The sequence below is a fragment of the Chiloscyllium punctatum genome, chromosome 13, assembly GCF_047496795.1.
Source record: "Chiloscyllium punctatum isolate Juve2018m chromosome 13, sChiPun1.3, whole genome shotgun sequence".
Classification (NCBI taxonomy): domain Eukaryota; kingdom Metazoa; phylum Chordata; class Chondrichthyes; order Orectolobiformes; family Hemiscylliidae; genus Chiloscyllium; species Chiloscyllium punctatum.
Genome location: NC_092751.1, coordinates 85,069,366 through 85,092,172, shown reverse-complemented (window position 1 = coordinate 85,092,172; position 22,807 = coordinate 85,069,366). Strand labels below are relative to the sequence as shown.

The following is a 22,807-nucleotide window of genomic DNA, read 5'->3' as shown; positions in this document are numbered from 1 at the left end:
CTCAGATCTCATTTACATATAGTGCATTTACATGTTGTTTCTGACTGCAAAGAACAACGCCCTGTGTGTTGATAAATGCAGCTTTCAGTATGTGAAGTGTGTCACACCAAACCTGACTAATATTGGTTATTAGCATACTTTTTCACAGTTATAGAGACTGACAGCATAGGAAAAGGCTCTCCAGCCCAGCGAGATTAATTTTGGATTGCTTGAAAGAATCATCAACATGATAAGCCAAAAAAAAAGCACTCACTCCTCCTATGTGGTACGATTATAGATTTCTATAGTATTAAGAGTTTTGCACAGCAATGAAAATCCTATTGACACCACTGAAATACGTAAACACGTTATAATACATTTCCAAAACTTCCTAGAGAGAGAAAGAATGGGGAGGGGGCTAGAAGATGGGAGAGCACTGAGGGGGGCAGTGATCTAGTTACATTACCATTGGTCTAGTAATCCAGAGACCCAAGTTATGTTCTGGGGACCTGGATTCAAATTTCACTATTGCAGATGGTGGAATCTGAATTCAATTTTAAAAATCTAGAATTAAGAGGCTAATGATGACCATGAATCCATTGTCAATTATCAAAAAAAAAACCATCTGGGTCACTAATGTCCTTCAGAGAAGGAAATCTGCCATCCTTACCTGGTTTGGTCTACAGGTGACTCCATAGCCACAACAATCTGGCTGACTCTCAACTGCCCGATGGGCAATAAATACTGGCCTAACCAGCAATGTGTTCATGCCATGAATCAATTAAAAAAGTAAACTTTAAGGTTGGCTTAAAAAGTGTTAGCTAAAATCTTTGAAATCATTTCACTCATACAACCCAAATGGTAAAACCATTCCAACTTCAGGCGACTGTGTGGAGTTTGCATATTTTCCATATTCGCAGTTTTCCGGTTTCTTCTGGTGCTCTGGTTTCCTCCCACAGTCCAAAAATGCGCAGGTTGGGTGGATTGCTCATGCTAAATTACCCATAGCATTCAAGGATGTGCAGGCAAGGCGGATTAGCTAAGGGAAATGTGGGGATAGGGCATGTCTGGATAGGATGCCCTACAGAATGGATTTGGTGGGACAAATGGCCTACTTCCACAATGTAGAGATTCTATCTGAGGTGCATCTTATTTACTGGGTAATCTAACATGGAGGACAGAAAAAAAATTGTGGCTGTAAGAAGTGGTTCTTTTTCGAGTATTTTCAGAATTGGAGCTGATTTCCTCAAATTTTAGGAGCAGTAATTACTGTTTTAAGCTGTTGCACTGTTTTGGAATCTTGGGGGAAAAAAATCAAAACAACTGCACCTTAAAAAAGGGAAGGCAGACAAAAGCAGTGACCATGTGAATGAAACTGAGAAATAAACCTGCACTGCTGTCTGACTCAGCAGTGAATCTGCACAGCTGACTATTCTGCAATTTGATTTCAAGTATGTCTGGATATTGTTTGAATTTGTCTAAGAAAAATAAACAGCTAAATTCACAGCTGACCTTGCAGAAACATGTGTGGGGAAGCTCACAGCAGGGGAGTAGATAAGTGGCTTTTTAAAGTGTTTACCTGACTTTTGTTTTGGAAGTCTACAATAATGAGTAGAGTGTGTTCCTTTTTTGATTATAGAACCTTGGTTATCCTAACGTCAATTATCCGAATTTCACATTATCCAAACAAAATCTCAAAGTTCTGTAAATGCATTATCAGTTATCCGAACAAAATACATCCTGCCTGTCTTGTTCAGAAAAATCGGGGTTGTTCTGTATATGTTTTATTCAGATCTGTCTCTTGATTAAACTTTAAAAATATAAAACATAGTTACTAAGTTAGCCGGGAACAGTGTCTTTTAAGAGCAGGTTCTGCTATTTTCTGGATCTGTAGATTGTTAAGATACAAAAGATGGCATTTCTATGGAGCATTAGAGGTGGAGGGCATGGATAGGGTAAATATGCAAGATCTTTCCTCCAGGGTGGGGAAGTCCAAAACTAAAAGGCATAGGTTTAAGCTGAGAGGGAAAAGATCTAAAAGGGAGCAAGTTTTGAGAAGATTTGTAGCTCAGGTTGAGGTTCTGGATGTAGGTTTGATCAATGAGCTGAAAGGTTAATTTTCAGACATTTTGTCACCATACTAGGTAACATCTTCAGTGAGCCTCTGAATGAAGCACCGGTGTCTGGCCTGCTTTCTATTTACATGTTTGGGTTTCCTTGGGTTGGTGATGTCATTTTCTGATGCAATTTACAAAATACCTTGCAAGAACTGTAACAAATGCTACGTTGGAAAAACAGGCAGAAAACTAGCCACCAGGATACATTACCCACTCTCACTAGTATCTTTACATACAGATGAGGAAGGACACCACTTTGACTGGGACAACACATCCATTCTAGGACAAGCCAAACCGAGACACACATGAGAATTCAGATAAGCATGGCACGCCAACCGGAACTCTATCAACAAACACATTGACTTGGATCCCAATTACTACCCCCTGAAAAAAAGAGCAGGAAATGACATCCCCAATCCAAGGCAAACCAAACACATAAATAGAAAGTGGGCTATACCACCGGTGCTTTATCCGGAGGCTCACTGAAGATGTTACCTGGTATGTGATGAAACGTCTGAAAACGAACCTCCCAGTTTAGCGAGCAAACCTACGTTCACTTCCGTTTAAAAGGGACTTAAGGAGCAACGTTTTCACACAGAGGCTGGTGTGTGCATGGAATGAGCTGACAGAGGAAGTGGTGGAGGCTGGTACAATTACAACTACATTTAACACGCATCTAGATGGAAATATGAATAGGAAGGGTTTAGAGAGATATGGGCCAAATGCTAGCAAATGGAGCTAGATTAATTTAGGATATCTGGTCGGCATGGACGGGTTGAACTGAAAGGTCTGTTTCCATGCTGTACATCTCTATGACCCTAAGGCACAAAACAAAATAGATAACTCTGCAACCAAATTTTTTTTCAGTTGTTCTGGACATATAATAGCTTAACACCCATACAAAGAGAAAACACAGTTAACATTTTAGGTTGCTAGCTTCTCTTATTTATTACCCTATCTCATACAACTGTGCTGAAAATATAAATAAAATAATACATGTGCCTCTTCAAATATGTTACACCAATGTGCAAATTGATTCTATGTAAAAACAAATTGAAGACAGAATAAATTCAGCAAACTGATACGGAGATTAATAGCAATGTTGCTTCTGTTTGACTACTGATTGCAAGTTTTTGCTTGCTGAATTGCGTAAGATCTCCTCAACATCTTCAGCAAGGCAGACAAAACAAAATTCACTCATCAGGTTACCATCATGATACTGGCTATTTTATCTCAATGAAAAAACTAGCACAAAGTTGGAGTTCAAGAGTTATCAAATATAGATTCATATTTCACTACTGCATAACCTCATAGCAAGCAAAACAGGAACTGACAACAGCACCAGATCACTAACCTTGTTTGTGCTTGTCATTAATGTTGATATATATCTAACCTGTGAATAGTTCTTTCTCCGAGGCTTTGAAGATTTGATCAACTCTTACCAGAGGTCAGTTTGTGATGATTTAGTTTTAGTTATTCACTGTTGCACCTCAATATTTACTGTTTATCACTTCCTTAACTGAGTGATATTTCTCAGAAGCATCAACCAATAATATCAATTGTTTCACTACATACATAGAGCAGCTGGCCTAATGACAGAAAATTCAGAACAACACATTAGTTTTTATTGGTAGGAGCTGAAGAGGTATTACAAACGTGTAGCAGAAATAGAATTCTTGGGAAGATATTAAGCTTAAAAAGGTGAGAAAATAGAAAAGCAGAGAAATAAAGAACAAAGAACACAGCACGTTTCAGGGCCTCGACTCAAACCAAATGGCTTTACAGCTAATGAAGTATGGTAAGGAAATACAGCTATTATAATTTTAAATGGTTTATAGGACATGAGCATTTATTTCCATTTGATTCAGTGCGTTTACTTCAGCTGCCTTCATGTGTCCTTTCGCCATGGCGTTTTAACAGTTAAATTCTCAAAGCACTGAGTATTCGACTTCCATCACCATTTCTGGTTGAATACTATGTCCTCATAACTTGTACAATTCAAAAAATCTCCCAATCTTTCACTTTGAATTTTTGGAGGTTTTCTTAAGTTAAATGCTTGTCACTATACTGAAACACAAAAGGATCCCTTTGTTGTAATGCATCGAATGCTGTTTACCATTGACTTCATAACTTGTTAGAGATGGAAACACTTGACGTTTTCTCTTCCCAACACTTACTGCTAGGAAGCATTATGAATTTGGAGTCAACAGAAGCATATGCAAAAGAAACAGCAAAGGAATTGCTACATACCCACCCAATCCAATTTCACAAACACAAAAAGGCTCTGTCCTCAAGGTAAACAGAAGACTAGATGATTATCCTACGAGACAAGCAATTCCATCTCTGGAATTTCCTGACCCCGAAAACTTTTCTGGAGTACACCTGAAAAGTTAATCCATTAGAAGTTGGGTGGGCTATCAGATAATGGACAGCATTGGTCACTATTTTATTAACTAAATAAATGATAAGCTGCAACAATATCCTTTGATCTTGAAAATTAGTCTCTAGTAGGATGACAATATGTCACGGTGAGAAGACCTGCAGAGCATTGGCGTTGCTCAACACATTCTTATCCTCTGCACTGGAATTCAGAAATACTGCCAAATCAATTTATTGATATGTCAGGTGATCTGCATTACTGTTGAATGCACCACTTATCCTGCCATGCGGGACTGCCACACTATCTAATAAGACGGCAGCAACAAAATGACTTATAGTCATAGAGCCACAGAAATGTACAGCACTGAAACAGGCCCTTTGGTCCAACTTGTCCATGCTGGCCAGATATCCTAAATTAATCTAGTCCCATTTGCCAGCATTTGGCCCACATCCCTCTAAATCTTTCCTAATTATATATCCATTCAGATGCCTTTTAAATGTTGCAACTGTGCCATTCTCTACTTCCTCTCATTCCATATATGCACCACCTCTGAAAATGGACCTATATCACATTATGCTTCTCTGGTCAACGGTTGAGGATTAGGGCCAAAGGACAATTTTTATTTAATATTTGGGAAACACCACATTAAAATAGATTACATTGTTATCAGTCCTTGCTTCAAACTCCATTCCCTAGCTACATCTCTCTCCCAGGTAATAGTCTGAAGCAAAGACCGTTTGCTCACAACTTTAGAACATAAAACAGTACAGCATAGTATAGGCCCTTCACTCCTCGATGTTGTGCTGACTTTTCATCCAATTTAAGATCAGATTAACCTACAAAAACTTGTTTTGTGATTTTTAACTCTGTCCACCCCAGTCCAACACTGCCAAATCATTTTACTGTCATCCATGTGCCTAAGAGTCGCTTAAATGTCCCTAATGCATCGGACTCTGCTACCACTGCTGGCAGTGCATTCCACGCACCCATCACACTCTGTGTAAAGAACCTACTTCTGACATCTCCCCTAATCCTTTTTCCATTCACCTTAAAATTTAGCCCCCTCATGATAGTCATTTCTTCCCTGGGAAAAAGTCTCTGGCTATCCACTCTATCTATGCCTCTCATCATCCTGTACATTGCTATCAAGTTGCCTCTCAACCTTCTTTGCTCCAATGAGAAAAGCCTTAGCTCCCTCAACCTTTCTTCAGAAGACATTCCCTCCAGTTCAGGCAGCATCCTGATAAATCTCCTCAACACACTCTCTGAAGCTTCCACATCTTTCCTATAATGAGGTGACCAGACTGAACACAATATTCCAAGTATGGTCTAACCAGGGCTCTATAGAACTGCAGCATCACCTCGTGGCTCTGAAACTCAATCCCCCTGCTAATGAAAGCCAACACACCATAAGCCTTCTTAACAATCTTATCAACTTGGGTGGCAACTTTGAGGGATCTATGGACATGGACCCCAAGATCCCTCTGTTCCTCCATACTGCCAACAATCCTGCCTTTAACCCTGTAATCTGCATTCAAATTTGAACTTCCAAAATGAACCATTTCACACCTTTCCAGATTGAAATCCACCTGCTACTATCAGCCCAGGTCTGCATCCTATCAATGTCCTGTAGTAACCTACAACAGCCCTCCACACTATCCAACACTCCATCAACCTTCATGTCATTGTCAAACTTATTAACCCATCCTTCCACTTCATCATTCAAGTCATTTATAAAAATCACAAAGAGCAGAGGTCCCAGAACAGATCCTTGCAGAACACCAATAGTCACGGAGCTCCAGACTGAATACTTTCCAGCTACCACCACCCTCTGGTTTCTATGAGCCAGGCAATTCTGTATCCAACCAGCCAAATTTCTTTGTATCCCATGCCTCCTTACTTTCTGAATGAGCTACCACATGGAACCTTATCAAACGCCTTGCTAAAATCCATGTACACCATATCCAATGCTCTATCTTCAATGTATTTTATCACAACCTCAAAGAATTCAATAAGGTTTGTGAGGCATGACCTGCCCCTCACAAAGCCATGCTGACTATCTCAAATCAAACTATGCTTTTCCAAGTAATCGTAAATCCTGTGTCTCAGAATCCTCTCCAATAATTTGCCCACCACAGACGTAAGACTGACTAGTCTATAATTCCCAGATTATCCCTATTCTCTTTCTTGAACAAAGGAATAACATTTGCCATCCTCCAATCATCTGGCACTACTCCAGTGGACAGTGAGGATGCAAAGATCATCACCAAAGGCAAAGCAATCTCTTTCCTTGCTTCCTGTAGTAACCTTGGGTATATCCTATCTGACCCAGGGGACTTATCTGTCCTCTTGTTTTTTTTCAAAATCCCAGCACATCCTCCTTCTTAACATCAACTTGTTCCAGCATATCAGCCTGTTTCACATTGTCCTCACAAATGTCAAGGTCCCTCTCAGTAGTGAATACTGAATCAGCATATTCACTAAAGCACCTTCCCTACCTCCTTCGACTCTAGGCACAAGTTCCCTTCACTATCTCTGATCGACCCTACCTTCACTCTGGCCATCCTTTTGCTCCTCATCTAAGTGTGGAATACTTTAGTGTTTTCCTTAATCCTATTTGTTAAAGCTTTGTCATGCCCCCTTCTAGCTCTCCTAAGTCCATTCTTCAGTCCTTCCTGGTTATGTTGTAACAATGTACAGCCCTGTCTGATCCTTGCCTCCTCAACTGTAAGTAAGCTTCCTTCTTCCTCTTGACTAGATGCTTCACATGCCTTGTCACCAAAGGTTCCTTCACCCTATCATCCCGTCCTTAACCTCAGTGGGACAAACCTATCCAGCGCTATCAGTAAGTGCTACTTAACAACCTCCACTTTCCCGGGGAACATCTGATCTCAATTTAGGCATCCTGGTTCCTGCCTAATAGCATTGTAATTCCCCCTCCCCCCAATTAAATACTTGCCCATACCATCTGCTGCTATCCCTCTGCATGACCACAGTAAAGATCAGGGAATTGTGATCACCATCACCAAAACACTCTCCACAGAGAGATCTGACACCTGGCCTGGCTCATTGTCAAGTACCAAGTCCAATATGGCCTCCACTCTAGTTGGCCTATCTACATATTGAGTCAGAAAATCTTCTTGGACACACCTGACAAAAACGATTGTCCACCCAAGCTATTTGAACTAAAGAGGTTCCAAACAATATTAGGGACGTTAAAGACATTCATGATAACAACCCTTTTATTTCTGCACCTTTTCAAAATCTGCCTACCAATCTGCTGCTTTGTATCTCTGTTGCTACTTTTGGGTGGTGGGGGGGAGCGGGGAGTGTCAACAACTCCAAATAAAGTGACTGCTCCTTTCCTGTTTCTGACTTTCACCCATATTGACTCTTTGAACAAACCCTCCTTGACGACCTCTCTTTCTGCAGCTGTGATACCATGGCGGATTAGCAATGCCACTCCCCCTCCTCTTACCTTCCACCCCCATTCTTTTTTAAATATCTAAACCCCAATTATCTAAGTTCCTGACCCTGTGATATCCAAGTTTCCAAAATGGCCACAACATCATAGATCCAAGTACTGATCCATGCTCTAAGTTCACCATCCTTATTCCTGATACTTCTTCCATTAAAATAGACTCACTTCAATCCATCACACTGATTGCAACTTTGCCTCATCATCTGTCTATCCATCCTCACAGACTCTCTGCACACGGTTTCTGGCTGTTCACGAGCTACTCCATCGTCAGATCCATAGCTCCGGTTCCAACTCCCTGCCAAAACTAGTTTAAGCCCTCACGAAGAGCTCAAGCAAATGTCCCGCCCACAACATTGGTGCCCCTCCAGTTCAGGTGCAACCCATCCTTCTTGTACAGGTCCCATATTCCCTGGAAGGTTTTGCAATGATCCACATATTTGAAGCCCTCCCTGCTATACCAGCCCTGCAGCTATATGTTCATCTGCACTCAGTCTCTGTTCCTAGCCTCGCTAGCCTGTGGCACCATTAACAATCCTGAGATTACTGCTTGTCCTACCTTTTAGTTTCCAACCTAACTCCCTATATTCTCTTTTCACATCCTCGTCCCTTTTCCTAGCTATGTCATAGGCATCGATATGTACCATGACTTCTGGCTGCTCTCTCTCCTCCTTAAGAATCCTGTAGACTCAATTAGAGACATCTCTGAACCTGGCATCAATTTAATTCTGAGTAGTCTCTGGGGACATTTTGCACCATCTTGAAGATCGCCTATGATCTCCATCTTTGTTACCATCTCACAATGCTAAAACTCTAGTTCTTACTTTTGTTATTTCTAAATCTGAATATTCCAACACACTTCTGGAAGCCTACCAGATTATACCTTCCATAAATCTGAGGTCGTCCAGAGCTCTGTTCTGCGTGTCCAACTTCACAACAAGCCTCGTTCCCATCCCACTCCTCTGCTTGCTGACCAACACTGGCTCCCAGTCAAATTACATTTTGACTTGCAAATTCCTCTGATCGTCTCCAATTTCACAACTCTGAGATATTGTGTTTCTCTTTCAGGCCTCTTGTTCCCAATTAAAATTCCCAATTACAACTGCACTACTATTGATGGCTGTACCTTTAATTACTTAAGTCATAGTTACTTAGGTTGCTGGTCAAACAGCAAAGCCCACGTCCCACAAGTGAATAAAAAAAAGCTCCTCCAACCCACTTTCCCCTTTTAAGATACTCCTTCTAAAACTACCATTTTCACAAAATTTTTGGTCATCCGAGCCAATATCTCCATGTCTGGCACTTGTCATATCCTTTCTACTTTGTGCTAAATAACACATGAATCCGTGCAATTTTGGGTGCATTTGATGAACCTGAAATAAATTTTACATATGTTTGTATGATAAAGTACTCTTGTCGAACTAGAGAAAAAGAAAATATGAATAAATTAATCAGTCCTATCAGATGCCAGGATAGCCATGATACCCTAAATATACAGGCAGTTGGTTTTGATGCAGGTAAAGCGCAGACCTAATGTCTACAGGCCAGCAGGGTGTTTGGCTCAGGAGAAAAGTTCAAATTTTTACTTCAGCAATTTGCACGTTGATGACACTTAATTTGATTTTGTCTTCAACTTCTGCTCTACAGATATCCAATAGCACAGATATCAGACAGCATACCTGATACCTAGATTGCATGCATAAAGGCGTTAACATGGGAACTTAAATGCAAGCATGCCTTTCTACTTTTTGCAGAATTGTTGTTAAGAACAGTGCAATATCCATCCTGGAGGTCCATTTCCCAATGATGAGATGACCAGGAATTGAAGTTTAGTAATCTGAAAGTAAAACTTCGTTTGGTCCGATCTAATCGGCTGAAGATATTAAGTTTTTCCCAGAGAAGGCATATAATCTTTTAGCTGGGGAAACTTAAACGAGCAAAGCAGCAAAACACCGACAGCTTTATACAACTTTGGAATATCATGTTGATTACATTGCTGCATCTTGAAGGCATTCTATTTTTCATCAAACCAGGTTAAAAGAGGATTTGTGATGGACCAAAATGAAAATTAACATTAATTTTTAACATTTCTGGAGGGACTCTTTCGGTATGGCTGCAGCTTAGCAGTAAATTATCCAGATTTAAAAACTGAAAAATTTTACAAGCAAGACAAATTTCTGTCCTTGTACATTTCTATGTAGGTGGAAACAACCAATATCTATTAAATGATCTTTTAGCCTAGTGGTTCGATGGAAAGGTGGTGGTAAAGCACATTTTTACATAAGTCAACATAATTTTTTACATTTAAAGTTACATGTCCATACTTCACATATCTCCATCATAACATGATGCAGATTTGATTACCCTCCCCATTTGGATTTCTTTTATACTCAGTTACTGTAGTGACTGCTGCAGAATTAAAGCCAGGGTTCACCCAATGTTGATGCAATTGCTTGTGTCACGATCTTGCTCAGTCAAAATATAACCAATCGCAAATGAGAAGATAACATGTCCTCCTTAAAATTACTAAAATATTCAAGAATTCTGTATTTGACATGGGAAAAAATAAATAATGGCAGAGGGAAAGGGCTATTAAACAGAAGCTTCTCAAAAAAATTAAAGGCAAGAACACTAAACACATTTTAAAAACGATATGAATATTAGATTTAAAACTTAAAGACAGTAGGAGCAGTTGCATTGCCATACTTGTACAACTTACATTAAACTTTGAATGTCTGTTGTTCAAAATCAAATTAACTAATCAAGTCCTCTCATTTTAAAACAACATTGTTTACTTTTGATGTATCCCAAAAGGTTTAATACGTGCTAACAGTTTAGGAAAATCTTGTGCCAGCACAATCTGCTTCAATCATTAGTAGCACTTTAAGGTAGATTGCTTGGTGACTCAGACAATAGACAACTTATGCAGACATTGCAGAGAGCCATGTGTGATTTAATAGGTCTCCAATATCGTTGCTTGGCCTCTTTGGAGCTCCCAAAAGACGGGGTCTACATCAACAGACTTCATGATTTTATGTTTCTCTCAATGAAATGCTAAAGATAAACCTACACATATTAAAGTCAATTATTAGATACATCAAATTTCACAGTTGAACCTCTGCCGTTTCAGGCAGAAAATCTACGTTTCAGAAGTGACTTTTCAGAAATTTTTCAAAGGGCTTAGTGGTTAGCACTGCTGCCTCACAGCTCCAGGGACCCGGGTTCGATTCCAGCCTCAGGGGACTGTTTGCATGGAATTTGCATACTCTTCCTGTGTCTGCATGGCTTTCCTCTGGGTGGCCCAGTTTCCTCCCACAGTCCAAAGATGTGCAGGTTAGGTGAATTGGCCATGCTAAAATGCCCATATGTTCAGGGAGGTGTAGATTAGGTGCCTTAGTCGGGGCAAGTGTAGAATAATAGGGGAGGGGAATGGGTCTGGGTGGGATATTCTTTGGAGGATCGATGTGGACTTGTTGGGCCAAATGGCCTGTTTCCACCTTGTAAGGATTCTATGATTCTATAATCATTATTTTGAAGCATGATTTGTGATACCCATAAATCCTTATGCTTAGAAGCCATAAAGTAACAGTAGCCATAAAGTATCACTGATACTTTCTATTATAAATTTCTACCACAATGAAGGTTAACGGTGGAGCAGGGCTTCTAAGTCAAGGGCTCATCCTCTCTGTTCATTTATTTTCTATTTTTCCCTCTTTTCTCAGTTTTGTTTCTAATTTATTTTACTGACCCCTGTTGAAGAGCTCGGCTGAAACATCAGCATAGGCAGCAGCAAGTAGACTCTGTGTGGACTTGTGGTGGTTGGTGAATAGGTCCAGTGTGGACTTGTGGTCAGTGAGCGTGCCCAGTGTGGACTTGTGGCAGCGGTGGGAAATGTTTGGGTTCTATACAGCTTCTGCATTGACAAGGCAGTCATAGGGCTGACTCATGCCTGCTGCAGCAGAGGCAGATTTGGGATCCAGGCAATGCATGTGTCCAGTATACATTCATGGAGGGGGTGGCGGAGGTAAGTATGTGTAACACCCAGCAGCTTCAACAGTATAGTACCCAGCAGCTTCGGGGGTATCTACATTGGCAAGGTCCAGCAAGACTCAGTGGCAAGGGTATCGGTGGAAGCAAGATAGTGCTGAAAAGCGGAGACTGTGCAGCAGCAGCAGCAGCGGCACGGTAAAGGGAACTTATGGCTGGTCACTAGGCCCGTGGTCCATGGTGGAATATTTAACAAGAAGAACTGTAAAGTTGAATACTTTTTCTTTACTCTTCTGCCTTTATATTCAATGTTTTAGTTTATTTTTCTGTGTTTTAATCTGGCACAGGAGAGTGGCGACACTATACAACACTTGTCACAATATTTTGTAACAAAATATATGTCACAATAAATGAATCAAATCAAACGTCTAACATGCACTTTTCCTTGAAGATAATCTGTAGCAATGGGTTAGATGTGGGGAGAACTGAGTTATGCATCAGGAATCACATATTATTAAAGGTCTGCCATATTAGTCACAAGCACACATTTTATATCAGTGTAAATAAGGTAAATGAAATAGAACATTATAAGGTCATAAAATCAGAATGGGAGACAGCTCTCCTCAACAACAATAAATTTCTGTTTTGCAGCAACTCTTAAAACAATTATTTCAAAGTCGAGGGACAAACACCAAACTTGAGCAGCTAATTTTACAACAGTTATTGGCAATTTTAAACAAAACTTGTAAAATGAAGATGATCACTAACAATGTGCTAAGCACTTTTTAATGATTAAATTGTTCACTATTTTCTTCCATTAACATATGAAGTAATAAAAATCCTACATTCTTTTCAATCCCTGGTTTGGACTCCAAGGTAATGTTGCTTGGGGATGGGGTTGGGGGAGGAAAGGAAATGGGACATTATCCGAAAATAAATACTATGAAATACATAGAAGAGGTAAAGTAATAATTTTCTGGTAATTTTTTAAAAAGGTATTTTTGAAACACTCCACATGGTTGAGATCAAAACTTCAGCAGTCTAGACAAGAAACGATTTACAAGGATGTTGCCAGGATTGGAGGATTTGAGCTATAGGGAGAGGCTGAACAGGCTGGGGCTGTTTTCCCTTGAGCCTCAGAGGCTGAGGGGTGACCTTATAGAGGTTTACAAAATTATGAGGGACATGGATAGGATAAATAGACAAAGTCTTTTCCCTGGGGTCGGGGAGTCCAGAACTAGAGGGCATAGTTTTAGGGTGAGAGGGGAAAGATATAAAAGAGTCCTAAGGGGCAACTTTTTCACGCAGAGGGTGGTGCGTGTATGGAATGAGCTGCCAGAGGAAGTGGTGGAGGCTGGTACAATTGCAACATTTAAGAGGCATTTGGATGGGTAAATGAATAGGAAGGGTTTGGAGGGATATGGGATTTCTATTCCAGTTTGTTTCATCATCATTAGTTCAGTCAGGAGTAATGATCAAATATCAAATGAAACCAACTTTTTTTTGTAACCTACAAAGACCAGTTTGCGATTTAATTGTAATGCAAATCTCAGACTTCTGTCATTTTCTGAATTCAACCTTTAATGTGAAATAACAGAGCAAAGTAACCTGATGTTTTTAGTAGGAATAAAATGAAGTTCAAATCCCATCACATCTAATTTCATTAAAATGGGCAATTTAGAAGCTAGGACAAATATTAGAGAAATTTGCTTAACTGTTCTAAAATCCTAACTGAGCCATCGTAGAATCATAGAGAATCTTGGAATCCCCAGTGTGGAAAGCAGGCCATTTGGCCCATCAATTCCACACCAAAGCTCTGAAGAGCATCACACCCAGACGCACCACCCTATCCCTATAACCCACATACCATAGCTAATCCACCTAACCTGCCCATCTTTGGACTGTAGGGAGAAACCGGAGCACCCAGAAGGAACCTCAGCAGACAGGGAGAGAATGTGCAAACTCCACAGTCACCTAAGGGTGGAAGCAAACCTGTGTCCCCGGTGCTGTGAGACTCCAGTGCAAACCACTGAGTGACTGTGCCACCCTGGTTCATTCATGTTCCAGAGGAGCAACATGCTAACCCAACATCAAGAACATTGTAGTTTTACTTATCAATTTGATGACAACCGAGAATTAGGCTGAAGATAGAAAGCTGAGAGGTAGATTGAAAAATGAAATATGTGAGGCAGAGAGAGAATGAATAAATACTGACAGGTAACATAAAAGGAATCTTAAAGTCTTCTCAGGCACATAAATAGTAAAGGGGAATAAATGCATCTGTGTGGTCCATTAAGAATCCACAGAAAGGATGCACACAAAGGCAGAAGACATGGCTGAGATGACAAATAAGTGCTTTTCATCGGCCATTACTAAGGTGGATGATAGTGAAGTGGTTGTAGTGAATTCACTGGATGGGCTGAAAATTGACATGAAGGCATTCTTAGAGAAGGTGGCAACAATTCAAGTCGAGAAGTCAATATGGCTCTTTTTATGTTTATTCATTCATGGCATATGGACTTTGCTGGCTGGGTCTGCAATTATAACCCATCCCTACACGCTCTCAAAAGGATGGTGGTGACCTGCATTCTTGAACCACTGTGGCACTTTTGCTGTATGCACCACCATGTTGTTATTAGGGAGAGAGTACCAGGATTCTGATCTAGTGACATTGAAGGAACAGCAATTCATTACTCAACCAGAACGGTGTGTGGCTTGGAGGGTAACTTGTATGTGGCAATGTTTCCACATATCTGTTACCCTTGTACCAACTTTGGAAGATGCTGTCTAAGGAGTCTTGGTGAATTTCTACTATGTATCTTGTAGATTAAACTGCTGCTACTGTGCGTTGGTTGTCGGGAGAGTGAATATGTGTAGCTATGGTGCAAATCAAACAAGTTGGCTTTCTCATAGATGATGTCAAACTTCTTGAGTATTGTTGTAGCTACACACAACCAAATAACTAGGAAGCATGTCATCACAAATCCTGACTTGAACCTTGTAAATGACTTACAGGCTTTGGGAATTCGAACGTGCGTTACTTGTGGCAGGTTTTCTAGACTTCGACCTGCTTTTGTAGCCACAGTATTCATTTAACTAGTCATGTTCAACTAGCTCGCTTGGCGGATGGCTTGTTTGAAACAGAGTGGCACCAACAGCACGGGTTCAGTTTCTAAATTGCCTGAGTTACTCTATCTCAACATTTTCCTTCACTTGAGGTGGTAACCCTCAGGTTAAACCCCCACCAGTTCTCTCTAAATGATGAGACATCAGTCCTTTTATCCTCTGTAGACAAGCAGGGGGCTGGAAGATCACAGCAAGCCAGGCAGCATTGGGGGTTGTGGGGAGGGGGTGGGAAATGGAGGAGAAAGAGAGGAAAGAGAAGTATGGGTGGGGAGAGGGACGGAGTGGTGAGATAGTGATAGGTGAATACAGGTGGTAGGTACAACCTGGTAGGTTGACAGAAGAAATGAATCTGGGTGGTATCCGGAAGAGGAGGTCGGCTAGAGGGATGTAAGGCAGATGTGGGGCTGGAGAGGGAGTCAGGGGATAGGTGGGAAGATGATTTGAAATTGGAGATCTCAACGTTGAGTCCTGGAGGGGAGGCTGCCCAGGCTGAAGATGAGGTGCTGTTGCTCCAATTTGCAGTCAAATGGAGGAGACTGAGGATGGACATGTTGGAGGGGGAGTGGGAAGGGGAACTAAAATTACAGTGACTGGGAGGTCAGGCTTATCCTAATGGGCCTGGCTGAGATACTCTGTGAAATGTGCCTTAGTTTATTCTTGTTCATCAACGTAGAGAAGACCACATTAGGAGCACCGGATACAGTAAACTAAAAGTTGGAGGAGAGGCAGTTGAACCTCTTTCTCACCTGGGACCCTGGATGGAGGGGGTGTGCTGGCAGGTTGTGCATCTTATAAAGTTGTAGGAGAAGGTACCGAGGGCTCGTGGGGGTTGGTGGGGAGGGTGACATGGATCAAGAAGTGGCAAAGGGAATGGTTCTTGACAGCAGAGAAGGGTGGGGAGGAGAAGATGTTAACAGATTTTGAGAAGACTTGTAAGCTCAGGTTGAGGTTCTGGATGTAAGTTTGCTCGCTGAGCTAGAAGGTTCATTTTCAGACATTTCATCACCATACTAGGTAACATCATCAGTGAGCCTCAGGTGAAGCACTGGTGGTATGGCCTGCTTTTTATTTGTGTTTACGTTTCCTTGAGTCAGTGATGTCATTTCCAATGATGATGTCATTCCCTGTTCTTTTTTTCAGGGGGTGGGACATGGGATCCAAGTCAATGTGTTTGTTGATAGAGTTTCGGTTGGAGTACCTTGCTTCCAGGAATTCTCACACGTGTCACTGTTTGTCCTAGGATGGATGTGTTGTCCTTCTTCATCTATATGTAAAGATAATAGTGAGAGTGGATCATGTCTTTTTGTGGCTAGTTGATGTTCATGTATCCTGGTGGCTAGTTTTCTGCCTGTTTATCCTATGCAGTTGGTTTGTTACAATTCTTGCAAGATATTTTGTAAATGACATTAGTTTTGCTTATTGTCTGCATAGGGTCTTTCAAGTTCATTAGCTGCTGTTTCAGGGTGTTGGTGGGTTTGTGGGCTACCATGACACCAAGAGGTCTGAGTAATCTGGCAGTCATTTCCAAGATGTCTTTGATGTAAGGGAGACTGGCTAGGGTTTCTGGACGTGTTTTGTCTGCTTGCTTGGACTTGTTGCTGAGAAGTCAGCGGACTGTGTTCATTGGGTACCCATTCTTTTTGAATACACTATATAGATGGTTTTCCTCTGCTCTTCACAGTTCCCCTGGACTGCAGTGTGTGGTGGCGCGTTAAAATCATGTTCTACTGGGGGAAGATGTTTTTGGTGGTGGGGTCTAGGTGGAGTTGGGACTGTGATAGCCTGGAGATGGACTTCTATGTCGCAGAGGCCCAATGCTAGCGCTCGGACTCTACGCCCTATCTTCCCCTCGATCACAACCCCACCACAGCCCATTAGGCCACTGTCACCCAGAAAAGGCACAATGGACCAAATGGACTTGTCCTGTTATGTAATTAGATTTGATTCAACAGTTAGGGATCAAATAGTCATTTGGTAGTACAAAATCGGAGTATGCTGAAAAATGATACAATGTCAAGCTTTTAATCTTGCACTTGAGGAAAATTTGTAAGAATATCAATTCAAAGGGAAAATCAACACTTACTGTATGAGAAGAGAGTGCTGATTGACTGGCAAGTGGATAGATTGGCCAAGGGCATTTTCAAAAATGAAAAGTGAATATACAAATCTTATGACAGTTGGATATCAGAAAGGTAGAAAACAAATACAGCAATTTCAGAGGCATGGAATTACATTTGTTCATAAGTCAGTACTGCTGAGAAATGTACTTGTTAAAAGTTGGGAAACAGTAAACTGAGATGTCACTGTCACCAGTAGTGGAACAGCTTACTTTTGTATGACACAGCAAATTGTGGAAAAACGTTAATTTAAAAAAAACAACACAGGAAGTAGAGATTTGCAGATGAGAGATTGAAAGTGGTTGTTGGGCAGTGATCTTCTCAGTCCCAAATTTTTTTAAGCCCAACCATCTTCAAATGCTTAATTAATCAACTCAAATATTAAAAAGGTCAGAAATGGCAACATTTCCTGATATTTGCACAATCAATAGCATTCACAATGTAGAGTCATAGAGATGTACAGCTTGAAACAGACCCTTCGGTCCAACCCGTCCATGCCAACCAGATATCCAAACCCAATCTAGTCCCACCTGCCAGCACCCGGCCCATATCCCTCCAAACCCTTCCTATTCATATACCCATCCAAATGCCTCTTAAATGTTGCAATTGTACTAGCCTCCACCATTTCCTCTGGCAGCTCATTCCATACACATACCACCCTCTGCAGGAAAAAGTTGCCCCTTAGGTCTCTTTTATATCTTTCCCCTCTCACCCTAAACCTATGCCCTCTAGTTCTGGACTCCCCGACCCCAGGGAAAAGACTTTGCCTATTTACCCTATCCATGCCCCTCAATTTTGTAAACCTCAATTTTTGTCACCCCTCAGCCTCCAAGGCTCAAGGGAAAACAGCCCAGCCTGTTCAGCCTCTCTCTGTAGCTCAGATCCTCCAACCCTGGCAACATCCTTGTAAATCTTTTCTGAACCCTTTCAAGTTTCACAACATCTTTCCGATAGGAAGGAGACCAGAATTGCATGCAATATTCCAACAGTGGCCTAACCAATGTCCTGTACAGCCGCAACATGACCTCCCAACTTAGATAGTGAAGATTTGGAGGTGCCAGGGTTGGACTTGGGTGGACAAAGTTTAAAAATCACACAACACCAGGTTATAGTCCAACAGGTTTATTGGAAGCACTAGCTTTTAAAGTGCTATTTCTTCATCAGGTGATTGTGGAGCAGACACAGAATTTATAGCAACAGGCTTGCAGTGTCATGGAAAGTAACTTTTGACGGTACGTTTTGAACCTGCAACTGCTGGCAAGTACAAGGGCAAGGACAGCTGGCACTTAATTACTATACCATTCATGACACTGCAATCCTGTTGCTATAAATTCTCTGTCTTATGATTCTGCTCCACAACCACCTGGTGAAGCAGTGCTTTGAAAGCTAGTGCTTCTAAATAAACTTGGTGCTGTGAGATTTTTAACCTTGACAGTGAAGCAGTCCAGCAAGACCTGAGGAAAATTCAGTCTTGTGCTGGTAAGTGACAAATAATATTTATGTCGCATAAATGCCAGGCACTGACCACTTGCAACATGAGAGAATCTAAACATCTGCCCTTGATGTTCAAAAGCATTACCATTCACTATGGCAATTAGACTAGTCTCAGAATTCTGTGCTGAGTCACTTACCTCCTGATTCCTCAAAGCTTGTTCACTATTTACAAGGTGCAAGTAAACAGTATGATGGAATATTGTTTACTAGATGTATTCAGCTCACCTAGCAACATCTGGTGCTCGACACCAAATTAAAGGCAGTCAACTGAATCAATACCGCATCCACCATTAATGTTCATTCCCTCCAACATGGTACACAAGTAGCAGCAACATGAATCCATCTGCTAAAGATGCACTGCTGCAACTTGCAAAAACGCTTTTCCCAGTACTTTCTGAATGTGCAACTGCTACCAATACAAGGGCAAGGACAGCTGGCGCATGATAACTAATATCATCCTCCAGTTGCCCACTTCCACCTCCCCCAATCTAAATAACTAAATACCATATCACTGTTTCTTCACTTTTTGCTGGGTCAAAAACCTGGAATTCTCTTCCAAACAGCACTGTTTGTGCACCTGCAACAATGGAATGCATTGGTTCAAGTTGGCAGTTCAGCACTACATTCCCAAAGGCAATCAGTGATGGGGCACTAAAATGTTCCTTGTGAGTGACTTCCATATCTCATGAGTTAATAGAGAGAGAAAGTAAAATTACACAAGGTTATTTGCAAAAATAAGGTAAAAACAATGACTGCAGATGCTGGAAACCAGATTCTGGATTAGTGGTACTGGAAGAGCACAGCAGTTCAGGCAGCAACCAATGAGCTTCGAAATCGATGTTTCGGGCAAAAGCCCTTCATTATTTGCAAAAATACCCAATATATATAGTGCCATTTCATTACTACTATTCTATGAAGCATTGGGATTGACAGTCTCCACAATAACATAGCTACTGTTATGCTCACATACAGTGTTGAGTCTTTTGAACTCAGCTTTCCTGCTTGACATATGGAAAAAGTAACTTCTCATGCTCTCTTTTGATACTATAGCACTTGGATTTCCAATGCCGACTCTAACTTCAGGCGAGATATAATTGCAACATGAAGACAGCATTCCAGAATTGCAGGCCTCATCACAATCAACAAAACCGAGAGATCATGACTCACAGCAACTAGAGCAGCTCAGGCAAAAAACTACTCATTTCAACTGCAAATAAAACAGCCAGGCTCAAAATGAAAAACCAGTTACTGGTAACTTCCCGCTGCCTTTTGAATTAAAACATATTTTAACCGGCACACTCCTGGATTATAATTTCTTCAAGTTGATTAGTTTGCAGTAAAACTGATTTCCTGTAGTGTGATGTTGCAGAGGAGCATAACTGCCACATTATAGCAAAACGACCTGTACTTATTAAAACTTCATTCACAGGATGTGGGTGTCACTGGTCAGGCCAACATTTATTACCCAGAAGGCAGCTAAAAGTCAACCACATGCTGTGGGTTAGGAGTCACTTCTAGGCCAGACCAGGTGAGGACAGCCGTTTCCATCCTTAAATGACATTAGTGAACCAGATGGTTTTTTTTCCCCCTAACAATCAACAATAGAATAATCAAAGGCAGAGTCAGAAAGTGTGATGCTGGAAAAGTATAGTAGGTCAGGCAGCATCCGAGGAGCTGGAGAATCGACGTTTTGGGCATAAGCCCTTCATCAGGGATTCTGACATTCCTGATGAAGGGCTTCCTCCCAAAACGCCAATTCTCCTGCGCCTCAGATGCTGCCTGACCTGCTGCGCTTTTCGAGTATTACACTCTTGAGTCTGATTCCCCAACATCTGCAGTCCTCACTTCCTCCAAGAATCAAAGGCAACCTATTGAAACATATAACATTCCTAAGGGGCTTGACAGGATAGATACTCAGAGGGTGCTTTACCTTGTGAGAGAATCTAGAACCAGAGGGGCATAATCTCAGAATAAAGGGCATCTAATTAAGACAAAAATGAGGAGGAATTTCTTCTCTTATAAGTTAATAAATCTGTGGAGTTCTTTGCCATCAGGTGCTGTAGAGGTTTGGTTGTTAAATACATCCAAGGTTGAGATCAACAGATTTTTTTAATCAGTAAGGGAATCAAGGGTTATGCAGAAAAGGCAGGAAAATAGAATTGAGGATCATCCATGTTATCACTGTGTGGCAGAACAGACTAAATGGGCCAAATTGCCTACTTAAGCTCTTTCACAGGTCATTCACGTTAGCATGAACAATAGAAAAACATTTTTTTTTAAAAAACAGGGACGCAAAATGTCCTCGCCAAATGTTAAAATACACATACAGTGATAAGTTCGTAAGTTAAATAGAAACTTGCCTTTTATTTCAAAGATAGTGAACTATGATATTTAGGAAGTATTGCTAAAATCATACAGGATATTGCTGCCACTCAAATCAAAACTGTGTTCAGTTTTAGTCTCCTCTTTAAGAAGTGGGAGGTTTTGCCCAAAAAGGACATAGGTTTAAGGTGAGGGGAAAAGATTTGAAAAGAACCCGAGGGGTAACTTTTTCCACAGAGAGTGGTGTGTGTATGAAACGAGTTGCCAGAAGTGGTAGAGTTGGTGTTATTACAATATTTAGGACAGGTGCACGAATAGGAAAAGTTTAGAGGGATATGAACCAAACGCAAGCAAATGGGACTAGTACAATTTAGGATACCTGGTCTTCATGGATGGGTTGGATTGAAGGGTCTGTTTCCATGCTGTACGATGCTCTCTACGCAGTTCAGAGAAGATCGATTCCTAGAATAAAAGAATATGATGAGAAGTTGAGTAGGTTATGAATATAGTCACTGCATTTTAATCTTAATAAGTCAAAGTATCTCATGTCAGGAAGGATATACTGGCCTTGGAGCAGGTTCACGAGAATGGTCGCAAGAATGAAAAGCTTAACATATGTGGAACTTTTGAGCACTCTGGGTCTACACTCGATTGAGTTTAGAAGGATGGGGGGGGAGCGGTGTTTCCATTGATAAGAGAGACGAGGGCCCTAGGGCACAGCCTTAGTGTAAAGGGAAGACCTTTTAGAATGGAGATAAGGAGAAACTTCTTCAGCCAGAGATTGGTGAATCTATGGAATTCACTGCCACAGGAGTCCAAGTAATTGAGTACACTTACAACGGAGATATATAGGTTCTTGACTGTCAAGGAGAATGAGGGTTATGGGAAGAAAGCAGCAGAATGGGGCTGAGAAACCTATCAGCCATGATTGAATGGCTGAGCAGACTCGATGGGCTAATTTATACTCCTGTCTTATGATATTTGAGGGGATTTGACAGGGTAGATGATGAAAGGATGTTTCCTCTTGTTGGGAATCTACAGCTCTGGAACATTGTTAAATGGGAGACCACTTTATTTTGAAACTTAAAAGTGAAGAGGAATTTCTTCTCTCAGTTTTTTAAACTCTACAACTCAGACAACATTCAAGACTGGGTCATTGATAGATTTTTGATCTATAATGGAGAAGAGAACGGGGGAGAAAAGGGGAGAAACAGGCAAAAAAGTGAAACTGAAGCCACAATCAGATAGCCATGATCTTACTGAATGCGGGAGTGAGACCAAGACAGCATCTCAATGTTGCTTCTATTTCTTAGAATATCCTTTGACATCCTCTAGAAACAAAAATAGATACTGTTGGAGTATATTTCTGACTATACTTATTTGAGAAAGCTGTTCACTTGTATAGTGAACAACACTCATGCACATTTTCTCCTTTGCTTTGATGTAGGCCATTGACACTGAAAAGCATACTAACTTAATATACTACACATACACACACACATCCTTATGATAGAAAATAATTACAGAACTCCAAACATGATTGCATCACTGCAAGCAGCAGAGTGGGGTTGAGAAACCTATCAGCCATGATTGAATGGCTGAGCAGACTCGATGGGCTAATTTATGCTCCTGTCTTATGGTATTTGATTACTGTTTAAAAATTTGTAAGAGCAGTTTTGGATGTAAGTTTGCACACTGAGCTAGAAAGTTCATTTTCAGACATTTCGTCACCATATTAGGTAACATTATCAGTGAGCTTCTGGTGAAACACTGGTGGTATGGTCTGCTTTTTATTTATGTGCTTGGG

The 22,807-nt window shown here is 41.0% G+C and overlaps 1 protein-coding gene across 6 annotated transcripts in view; it reads right to left on the bottom strand.

The window, feature by feature from the left end:
- Positions 1-22,807, bottom strand: part of bmpr1aa (bone morphogenetic protein receptor, type IAa) — a 261,621-nt gene that overhangs the window by 161,152 nt on the left and 77,662 nt on the right. For 5 of the 6 annotated variants that reach the window (XM_072583060.1, XM_072583059.1, XM_072583062.1 and 2 more), the window contains one exon: positions 21,380-21,462. The exons of the other annotated variant lie outside the window; for it this stretch is intronic. The gene's annotated coding sequence lies outside the window, so the exon portion shown is untranslated. The remainder of the gene's footprint in view (positions 1-21,379; positions 21,463-22,807) is intronic. 6 annotated transcript variants of the gene reach the window in all.